Here is a 12,042-nt window from a genome sequence, read left to right as displayed (position 1 = left end):
GATTTCCCGCGTTGTACACAAGATTTTTGTACTTGAAAAATATCGAATAAAGGGAAAAGATATAAATATAAATGTAATATAGCTTTTCATAGGTACACAATCTATGATAATTAGATATAATTATAATAAAAATATAATTACATTTATTATTAAATTAATATTGAAGCATGCGAAAGATATGGGAGCTGTATTTTTACAAAAATCGTAATTTTTCTATATTAATGAGGGAAAAACTAAGAATATTTGCATTTTTTAAAGAGATAGATTAGTATAAAAAAATAATTGTTTTTAAAAAAATGATTTACAATGTATTTTTTTAAACAATTATTTGGTTTTTTTTTTGCACTAATTGATTTGTCTCATTATTCTGTACATAAAAGTATTACGGTAAGATTATCGAAAACTGAATATTTCACGAAATATTTTATTTTTTATATCAAAATATGTCAGATTAAAATATAAAATAACTCAAAAGGTACTTAATGAAGAAATACTTTATTATAGTGTTTTGGAAAGCTCTCGAGGTAAGCTACAAGAATATGTCATGAAAAATAGGGGGTTCCGTTTGAAAAATTCAAAGTGATTTTTATATGACCTTGACGGTGCTATTCAAGGTCATACTAATATTATTATACAATGCGCCACTTAGAGCTGTACAACTCTTGCATGAAACATTTTTTCACAAAAATGCGTTGCTTCCTCAAAAAATTGCTGATACGGGCGCTCTGTTACACCCTGTATAGTACACAAAATCCTAAGACATTAGAACAAATTTCTAAAATTTTCCACGACATTGCATTCAAACAAAAAGGGAGTATATTTTAAAAGAATTTGTAAATTCGTAAATATCTTTTTTCAATACCCATTTCGTCAGAAACCGTGCACTTTTTGCCGACAGAATTCTTTGGCGAATTCAGAATTGCAATTCTTCTCTAGGTAAAAAGAAATTGATTTTGTTAATGAATCGATATCTCTTCTCGGTAAATACAATATGTTTTTCTCGTTTAAATATTCTTATACTGTGACAGAGAGTTTTTGAAGGAATCGCTCGCCTGGCACTTCTCTTTAATTAGAAAGTCTACAGGCCACGGAAAATATATGCTATTTCGTAATGACAAAAAGCGTAATTGAGACGTTACGCGCGCAGAGAGCGAGGCTCCCGTAAGAAGGTCGAGAAGTTAACTCGGGGAAGCTAGTCGGCGGGATTAATTGTCAGTGATAAATAAAACCCGCCGGAGAGTCGCAATATTCTCGGATCTCCATAATTTGAAATGTATATAAGTACATACAACACAGAACATTGCAGCAACATTGCAACATCGCCGCAATGTTGCTATAATGTTGCAATATTGCTGCAATATTGCTGCAATATTGCTGCAATGTTGCTGCAATATTGCTGCAATGTTGCTGCAATGTTGCAATATTGCTGCAATGTTGCTGCAATGTTGCAATATTGCTGCAATGTTGCTGCAATGTTCTGTGCTATATGGGTAGCTACTTGTAAAAAAAAAAGGGAGAATAAAATTCGAAAGGGGCCATGGAAATAAGATTGAATATGACGGTCGGTTGGAAAAAAAAATCCTCGAATTTTTCGCCACGCGAAATTTTGCGGCTTCGCGAGGATCTCGCTCTGGCACGTCCGACCATTTCCAAGGGACAAGTGGCGCAGAACTTAAGGATGCAATACCCGGCGTGTCGCAAAAAACCGCCGCTTTGCCGGATGCAGCTTAGAGTGACGGCCGAACGAGCGTGCGTTCCGTGCGTGTATTCTTGCCCTTTTACGCTTTGCGTCGCGTCTCAACGAAAATTTGAGTATTTCAATCTCTCTCTCTCTCTCTCTCCGCGCGTCCGGATCTCTCCAAAAGTTGCTTCAGTCTTTTCGACGGTACAAAAACGGCCGTTATACTGTCGCACTTTGGAAAGTACATTAGAATATGTATTGTGACTTGCGCTTTCTAAATATGGTCACACGAAATCTGTAATGCCTCTAGTTTCTCGACATCTAAATGTCGAGGGTTCGAGTTTCGTAAAACATTAGATACTTTGAAGTTGTAACTTTTCAAAGCCCTATAAATCACGAAGACAAGTTTGTTAAGAGCGCCTTAAATATCCGTGTGATAGAGACTGGAGTATCGTAAAACTTGAAATTTCGGAGAATTGAAACGTTATTTCTTTACGAGCAGAAACGCAACAAGAAAGACAAATTACACACACACACACACACATATACTCTATGTAGCACTCGCTCTCGTAATTCCGCGTGCAGATTGAGACGAATAAAAAAAAGCGCGATCTCGATGCGCCACCAGTCCCTCGCCTCGAATCGAGGAATCGCGATCGCGCGCGCATTTAAACGCCGCGATCCTTCCGCGAGGAGTATTTCCGCGATTCGTTCGGAATAAATATCGGCTTGTGCAATGGGCATTCCGGTGCGCACGACATCTCGGTCACACCAGATGGATACTTACGGTCCTGGTAGCGTGGGCTTTACCGTGGCGTAGGCGTGCTCCTCGCTTCTCTGGTTCTGCGACCCGAGAGAGAACGTAACAAACGCCGGAAATCTTTCGATCGCGAGAGTTATCGAAACGTTAATGCGGCGCTACGACTCTTTACCGTTTGACAAACACGCGAGTACGTTTCTAGTATCGTTTAACAATTATTATTATCAGCACTTTCGATTTATGCGATGCTGTCCCAGAACTACACCGTAAAAAAATTGACTGTAAAATTTCAGACGTTGCGTATCTGCAGTTTTTTTGCAGACACGTTGCCTGAATTTTCAGACACATTATTCTGAACTTTTAGAAAAATAACTCTGACGATTAAGATAAATTGTCTGAAATTTCTTTTCAGACATTCAGATCTGACAATTGAGACAAAAATGTAATTAAATTTTTATAACATTTTTTACACTGTATCGAATGTCCTTTTGATGGTAGATTCCTTGGCTAATCAGGACTCTCGAATTTTCTTCAGCGAAAATGTCGAGGCGTCAATAATTTTCCATAATCGATTGAAGAAAAAAAAAAAAAAAACAGACTTTTCGCAAACTAAAATTCTGAAAAGCCAAAAAAGGAATAACAAACCTTACAATTTTTAGCTAATTTCAAGTGGTTTATTTTTTAGAATTTTAATTTGATATAATTTTAATTTGAGACTTATTGTTAGTTACAATGATATATATGTGATGAAAGAAGTAATGAATTTCTCTCGACATCTTCGCTAAGGAAAAATTGGACTCTAAATGGACTCTAAATTGACTAAAAAATTAAAAAGCATCAAGATATACCCTGCATATAGAAATCAATCTACTTAAATAAAAATAAATATATCAACAACCCCTAGTATGAGGAATATTATAACATAATCATCCATTAATATAGGGTGTCTCCAATATAAATGGCAAAACTTCAAGAGCGTGTAAGGAGACCGAAAAACTAAGACAAGAAATTCTTTAGAAGTTTGCTCGTTTTTGCTCCATTTTAGAGAAAATCGCAAAAATTCAATCTCTCATTGTCAGTTGCTCTTTTGATTTGATTGGCACCGAATAAACTTTCTGCTCCAAGGTTCCTTACATATGTAAACACTTGATGATGCCAATCAATTCAAGAGAGCGATTAAGAGACCGAATCCTAGATGCAGTGCACCAAATATCACTAGAACAATGTCTAGTTGCGATTAATGAGGTCAGTGCTAGATATAATGCTTGCATTGCTGCAAGAGGGCAACATTTCGAACAATATTTGCATTAAATAGATAACATAAATAAAATGTAAATAAATAAGTAAAAAAAAAACGAAAACTTGTTTTGTTTCTTTTTTTGTGATTTTCTCCAAAATGGAGAAAAAACAAGCAAACCTCTAAAGGACTTTCTGTCTTAGCTTCTTGGTCCCCTACACGCTCCTGAAGTTTTGCCATTTAAACTGGGGACACACACTCTGTATAATAATATTTTCTGTAACAATTTTTCTCTCATAAAGCATAAAGAAATTGAAGAGAAATTTGGTCGCAGGAAATTGGACTTTACAAATAAACACAGATCATGTACATTTGCAACGTTACACAAGGATACAATTAATATCGTTAGGATTAATAAAAAAGGCTACGGTGCGTATAGTGTACCTAAACTGTGAATTTTTATACGTTAAGACAAATATATTGTGATCTACACACATGGGAGGGGGCAGGTATAATATATTTACGCGATTATTCGCAAAAAGTCGCGCGATTTTCGAGATAGATTTTCTTACGCGCGTGCTATGTGTCTTTTACGTACACGCGTGTACGGTCAGTTTAGATCTTCATCCCAGACGCCATTGAACTTTATTTCCCGCGGCCTCGCTTGCACGTGCAGAAATTTTAAAGGAGAATCACATCGCCCGCGGCGGCGCAGGTTCGCTCGCCGAGACCGGAACGTGTACGTCTTCACCGAGAGTAGAGTCTCCTCATCTCTTTATCCTCTTCTATTTAATCCTAAACAGATTAACCTCGCATGCGCATACACAACGTAGCGTTATCATCGACGCGGCCTATAGGAAATAGGAATGCACAGAATCGAAATATATAACATTTATATCTAATTATTATAATAATAAGATTAATCGATCTTATTATATTATTCAAATTTTCTATATTATTCTATTTTATTATTCAGATTTTCTATATTTTTATTATTAATCTTTGTATTCATATTTTTTTTTATCAATTTTCTTTGGAATTGGGTTTCTTTTGCACCCCGAATAAAAATTATTTCGGTAAAAGTTAAAAGAAAATAAAAAAAATATGAATATAGATATTAACAATATATAAAAATATAGAAAGTTATATAAATTAATTAAATTAAAATAATTAATTTTAAAACTAAGAATAATATTTATCTTGTTTGATTAATAAAAGAATAAATTATTAATATTTTAAAATTTAATAAATTATTTTTAAAATTGACTAGTTTTATATAAAATTTTGATTAATCTCTCTCTTATCTTTCTTTCGTAATAGGGTTTCAGCTCGGTAATCAATATTATCATAAACTGTAAGGCATAAGTCTGAAATGTGCGTGTTGTTATAATTCAATCTCTTATTCTTCGAAATTTGTCGATGAGAACAGAAATTATTGTGGCAAAATTAGCGGCCGTTTCGACGCAATTTCTTCGTTGACGACGACGCGAGCTGCCGGATAACGTTATTATCTAAATAGGATCGTCGTGCAGTCCTTTTCCTTTCCGTCGCGCGCGCTTTTCGCCGCTTACCATGATGGGGGGGGGGGGGAAAGAGGATGTTTATGAACTTTGTTCTTCTTCGCGCGAACTCGTATCTCCGCTCATGATTGCACTCGCGCCCACGCGAAACGCGATACGATTTTCGCCGCGCGAATTATCGTCGCTCGTTCCATTTGACGTAGAAACATGAACCCTCAACCCCTTTCACTCTCCAATGCCCGCGGGGACGATATTTGTACGAGCTAGTTATTAGGTGTACAAATAAGTTTCCGCCGTTTGACAAAAGTTGGCGCCACCAGTAAGTTATGGTTAAAATTGTCAGATGTAAAACGTCCTTATCGTAAGATTGGACATCAGTCAATAACATAACCTTAAAATATTAGTGATTCTTTATCAGTATAATATATTCTTTTGTGTGCGAAAATGTCGAGTTTTGAGCCGAATAAGCGTCATTTGCGGGAACTTTTGATTTACTTCTTCAATTTGAAGAAATCTGCAGCTGAGGCGTATCGATTGTTTGTAGAAGCATATGGTGAGGCTGCCTTAAGTGAGAGAAGTTGTCGTGAGTGGTTTCAAAAGTTTAAGAACGGTGAATTTGACATCGAGAACAAAGAACGTAGCGGAAGGCCGAAAATGTATGAAGACGCGGAATTGGAAGCATTATTGGATCAAGATTCGTGCCAAACGCAAGAAGAACTTGCACTTACATTGGGAGTGACTCAAAACATTAAGTTCCGTTCTCTCACAATAAATGCCCAATTTTTGATAAAAAACGGCGGAAACTTATTTTTACACCTAATATTATTTATAATAATGACGTAACCATCTCTTCTATATATTTCTCTCTCTTCGTTTAAAAAGGGATTTATTAACTCTTTGTAATATCAAGAGCGAGAAACATCTCAATCTTTGAGAAAATAGCTGTTCGAAATCATTCTTTCATAATAGTTCATGTATCGATCTTTTTTCCCCGTCGATAGTGCGCGTCTTCCTCATGAGCGAAATTGAGGAAACGAGCGAGCACAAAGCTTCAAAGCGTCCACGATAAAGTGTGTGAACGAACCTTTATCTCGATTCTGCTGAAACATATAAGGGAATCGTAGCGAGTAGCGACATTAGGCATCTCGGCAACTTTAACCCCCCTCGGCTGGCGGAGATATCTGGTTTTATATGTGTGTGTATATATATCGACACACACACACACACACACACACACACACACACACATATATACGTAAGTCCGATCAGGCGAACGATGAAGGGGCCCCGATCTGTGTGTCGCCGGATCGAGATACGCGCGCGGTCCCCTTTTCCGCGCCTGCTCCGGTCGTGGTCTACGACAGCTGGATCCGGAATCGCCGCGGAATCGAGATCTGACGGATAGATCGGCCGACACGCTTCGACCCTTGACCCGCGGCGTTCGTCTACGAAAGGCCGCTCATCCTCACCTTCTTTCGCCCGTTTCTGCTTCCTTCGTTTCCATTCTCTTTACGTATTCGTCGAGCACACAGGGGTATTTGGTTCCGTGATATCTAGTTTTGACACTTTGACCATCGTGTCCGGCATATGCGGAGAGGGAAAAAAAAGAAATAGATGTGTGGATTACGCGCGAGAAAATGTTCAGAGATGGTTATAAATATTTTTCATAAAGCCAAAATAAATGGGACCAATATGTTGAAACATGACCGGAATAATTAGTTTGGGTTTACGCATCGTCGCTTGCATATTTTGACGAACGCGTCGCGCGTGTTTCCCGAGGATTGCGAAAGTTCGAGACGCGACAGTTTAAATAACTGATAAAACGTGCGGAAACCGAGTCGCGTGAAAGGCGACTCTATGCACGTTCCAGATATTATCGTCCGTAAGAGAATTCCTCGGAAATGTATTTTTTTTTTTTTTAGTTGTTGTTGTAAAATATATACAGCGGACGCAAGAAAAATGATTTAACAACAGTCTCTTGCGCGGAAGCGCTTCTGTTTATTTTTTACCGGTTTTTTTTAACGATAAATAATCAAAATGGCCAAAACTCGAATATCGAGAGTCGTAGAAAGCGATTTGATATTGTTGAGAAAATATTGACCCTCTTACTTCGAGACCAATCGATTCGACATTCGTGGGCGGGTCGGGAAAAACTTGCAGTGTGTGTCGCCAACGTGCAACGAAGGTGCGAACACACTCGTAAATCGTGCATTCTGTACACGCGCGTGAACGTTATGCTCTCGTATGAGCTGCTAATCGGCACGAACAATCTCTAATCTTGGCACTTTCTTACCGCATAAATTCTGCTTCTCGAGAAATTTTGATAATTACGCGGTGTTTTTCCTCAAAGCTCAGATTGAGAAGTTTTAGAGCCTTTAACTCGTAAAGTATATGCTTTTCATCAAAAGAAACTTCAAATCGTGTTAAAATAGATAAAAGAAAGATATATGTATAATATAGCTGAAAGAGGACGAGGAAAAGTCTTTCTTCTTTAAAGATATTTTGGCTGTAGCAAAAAGCTATCAAAGTTTAAAAAAGGAACGTATTTCGGTAAATATTTACGTTAACTTACACCTCACGGATCGTTTTCATTTTTACATATATCATAGAGAGAGGGCACATTCCTAAGTAACGCGCACTTTGAATTTTGTGGCGCTCTTCTTTCGTTTCAGAGATTTTGAAGTATCATAATTTTTGCATTTATTTCTATGATCTTTTCACTGTATCTTACTTGTGTTTATGTTTTTTTGTTTACATTTGCGTCACTGTCAGTATATTTTCCCTAAGAATTTCTTTTGTTTACGAGTTTTCATTTAAACTTAATCAATTTAATTATGATAAACGTATCGATGAATTTTTTAACATTACGGCAGATGTAGACACGATTACGATAACTACGGCCCTCTATTTGAAAGGTCGTTTCTTCGAAAGCATTTTTGAAGAGAAACGCGTGAAAAGTAGTAAAAAAAAAATGGGGCTTCATTATCAAGAAACTAGGTTTGCGTTGAACCTCGCTTTGCGTGGAGTAGCAATTGTGAAAAAGTATAATATACAATTTTTTATACCTTATTATAAATGATATTTATTTTATAAATCATTCGTAAGAAGATATACATCTGGGGGTGATTACGATAATTACGGCCCCCTAGTTGAAAAGTCGTTTCTGAAGACATTTTTGACGAGAAACACGAGAAAGATGGTAAAAAAAATTTCCGACAGAAAGATAGTATCACAGATACGCGCGAAAGAACATAGCTTACAAAAATTTACCTTAATCGCAATAAGAATTTGAGAATTGTTTACATATAATATTGTACACGTCAGATTAAGAATTGTGAGTGCGCTTCGTATAACGTTATCAGATTCTAGGATAACGGGACGTTATTAATATTTCAGATATATTACTCGCGTAACTACGCGGCGGGGATTTACATACTTTATGAATGCCTACTGTAGCAGAGGATCAGATCCGGACGTTGCGCGCGAATGAAATGAATCGGCTTCGACTCGCGCGACATACGACTCGCGTATAATTACGCGAGGTAGTTAATTTAGTGCCGCCCGCGGCGGATTTACCTGTCGAGTCGCGGGAATCGCAAATGGAATCCGCGCCGTATATATAATTGGCCTGTCGGCACTCTGACTGATTAATTTAGGTGCAACGAGAGCAGACGCCGAGCTTTTAATGAGCGTTAGGTATACCAGGTATATAAATATGAAACCGGAATTTTTTTATAGAAAATACACGTTTATTGTATGAAAATGATAAAAAATATTTTATTCAAAGTATTGCCCATTGCTAGCTATACATTTTTCCCATCTCTCTGACAATTTGTGGATGCCACGCCAAAAAAAACTGTTGCTCCTTTGAGGCAAACCAGTCATCGAGCCATTTTCGTACATTTTCGTAAGAAGTGAAGTGCTGCTCAGCAAGTGCGTGTCCCATCGATGCAAATAAGTAGTAATCGGATGGAGTCAAGTCTGGTGAGTAAGCCGCATGCGAAAGTATTTCCCAACTAAACGCCTCAATCGTTTCCTTGACCGATTTTGCTGTGTGTGATGGTGCATTATCGTGAAGCAAAATCATTTTGTGTTGCCTTTTTTGATATTCTGGTCGTTTTTCACGCAAAGCTTCATTCAAATCGAGTTGTTGTTGCGTTTGAGCGTCATCCTCATCCAACAATGTTTGCAATTCGCTGTCTTCAAACTTTTTCGGTGGTCTTCCACGTTCTTCGTTTCTCACGTCAAAATCGCCACTTTTGAATTTTTTAAACCACTCAAAGCATTGTGATTTACCAAGAGCATGCTCACCGTAAGCTTCGACAAGCATTCGATGCGATTCTGCAGCAATTTTCTTCAAATGGTAACAGAAAATCAATGCTGTCCGCAAATCGTAGTTTCCAGGCACAAAATTCGACATGTTCAACGCTATTAAAAACTATGCTGTTGTATGAAACTTGTATTGTTGTGAGTTGAAAATCTTTATCAGATGTCGAAACAAGAAAATGGCGCCAATGACGCGGTTTGACGGTAACTACATTGACAGCTAGGGCCAGCTATGGGCAAATTCCGGTTTCATATTTATATACCTGGTACACATCAGGGTTGGGAACATTACTCTATAAAAGCAACGCGTTACCGTTACCGTTACTTTTTGCAAAAAGTAACTCGTTACTCCTTACTGATTTTAAAAAGTAACGCGTTACCGTTACCGTTACTTGGAAAGTAACGATTCGTTACTTTTTCGTTATGTTTCTGTTTTTTGTAATGCTAAAATAAGCTATTAGATTATAAAATTATTTAATGATCAATATTAAATGTAATAATCTATGTTACAATTAAAAACTCTAAATTAGTCTCTATATAGCGAGCGTGTTTTTTTATTTTAAACTTATTTAATGATTCTAATTTTTTATGTTAATATCTTTACTTTTTAATACACTTATCTTTATAGGAATTTAAATTGTAATTTACAAATTTCAATTTTGTCGAAAATTTTTATCAAACATTGTTTTTAAATATTGCTAAGAGAAATATTGATATTATTAAGAGTGTGATTCCAATATTCACTATCAGTATTGTAAAATCTATAATTTACATTGCTATAGATTTTCACTGGCAGTGACTATCGGAATGCAGCCTATGATAGAAGGTTACAAAATATTTTTCAAAAAATATATCTATTGAATAGATATAGGATAATAAAGAAACCAAAAATAACGATAAAAGTAAGGGCTAATTCGTTACCGTTACTGTAAAAATGTAACGACGTTACCGTTACGAACAGAAAAAAAGTAACGATCGTTATCGAAAAAAAAGCAACTGTAACGATAACGACGTTACAAGTAACGCGTTACTTCCCTACCCTGAGTACACATGCAGACATACATTCCACATAATATCCAGAGAATATTAACTGAGAAGAGTTGTAACTGTTCTAGACATAGATCGAGATATATACAGGGTGACCCATTTTAACTTAGGCAGCCAAATAACTCGAAAAATAAGCACACTACGAAAAAATGCTTAGAATCAAAATTTTGTCATTTCGAGGGGGACGTACAATGACGTTAAAATGAGCCCCCCCACCCCTTCCCCTGGGCGGTGAGGGGAGGCAAGTTTGAAATCTTAAATGGGAACCCCTATTTTTTATTGCATATTCGGAATCTTTGGCTAAAAACACATACAATTTGTCTGAAACATTTTTCTCGATTCATGATAGATGGCGCTGTAATCGACGAAATTCAATTTCTTCGATTTCTCTTACTGAGAACCCATACTTACGATTCTGCAATAAATTAACAATAAAAATACCACGTTTTCATTGTTAATACTCGAAATTAGTCTTAAAACAAACTTCTCATTATTTTTTATTACTCATTAATTACTTCTCAAGAAACTGCTTTTAGCGTAACCTGCCCTTTAGGCAACTTGAATGGTGCAAAGTACCGAGACATTTTGGACTTTCCATCTGATGGAGTTCCTCTAAGTATCCCTCCAAAATTTTGTCCATTTAGTGCCAAAGTCACAAGTGTTTATGTATTTTTTTAACATTTGTACTCTGATAAAATTCTGGTAAAATGGCAAATTATACGCCTACAGAAGTAGTCGATATTCTTATAACCTTTGGCGAATGTGGTAGAAATTACAGACTTACTGCCCGTACTTATGCGGAGCGATTCCCAAATCGCCGCCATCCTACTGATCAACAAATTATAAACATTGAAAGGAGATCTCGTAATAATCCACTTCATCGCGAAAGGCGAAGGAATAGACCTCATAATAATAATGGCCCTAGATTGCTCGCAGTTTTGGCTATGGTTCATCAAAATCCCCATATTAGTACCCGTCAAATAGAACGAGAACTGGGAATCCCTCAAACTACGGCACATAGATTGTTACGATCAGTCAAGCAGTTTCTTGAGAAGTAATTAATGAGTAATAAAAAATAATGAGAAGTTTGTTTTAAGACTAATTTCGAGTATTAACAATGAAAACGTGGTATTTTTATTGTTAATTTATTGCAGAATCGTAAGCATGGGTTCTCAGTAAGAGAAATCGAAGAAATTGAATTTCGTCGATTACAGCGCCATCTATCATGAATCGAGAAAAATGTTTCAGACAAATTGTATGTGTTTTTAGCCAAAGATTCCGAATATGCAATAAAAAATAGGGGTTCCCATTTAAGATTTCAAACTTGCCCCCCCTCACCGCCCAGGGGAAGGGGTGGGGGGGCTCATTTTAACGTCATTGTACGTCCCCCTCGAAATGACAAAATTTTGATTCTAAACATTTTTTCGTAGTGTGCTTATTTTTCGAGTTATTTGGCTGCCTAAGTTAAAAT

The 12,042-nt window shown here is 36.7% G+C and overlaps 1 protein-coding gene across 2 annotated transcripts in view; it reads left to right on the top strand.

The window, feature by feature from the left end:
- Gefmeso (Guanine nucleotide exchange factor in mesoderm) overlaps positions 1–12,042 on the top strand; it is a 56,350-nt gene that overhangs the window by 861 nt on the left and 43,447 nt on the right. The window contains exon 1 of one of the 2 annotated variants that reach the window (XM_070315663.1): positions 9,002–9,182. The exons of the other annotated variant lie outside the window; for it this stretch is intronic. The gene's annotated coding sequence lies outside the window, so the exon portion shown is untranslated. Of the gene's footprint in view, positions 1–9,001; positions 9,183–12,042 lie in introns of those variants that run through there. 2 annotated transcript variants of the gene reach the window in all.

This window comes from Polyergus mexicanus, unplaced genomic scaffold, assembly GCF_030449975.1.
Source record: "Polyergus mexicanus isolate NDT 795.1 unplaced genomic scaffold, iyPolMexi1.0 SCAF_2, whole genome shotgun sequence".
In the NCBI taxonomy this organism is placed as follows: Eukaryota; Metazoa; Arthropoda; class Insecta; order Hymenoptera; family Formicidae; genus Polyergus; species Polyergus mexicanus.
The sequence above is the reverse complement of the archived record's forward strand: the minus strand, read 5'-3'. Positions and strand labels throughout refer to the sequence as shown.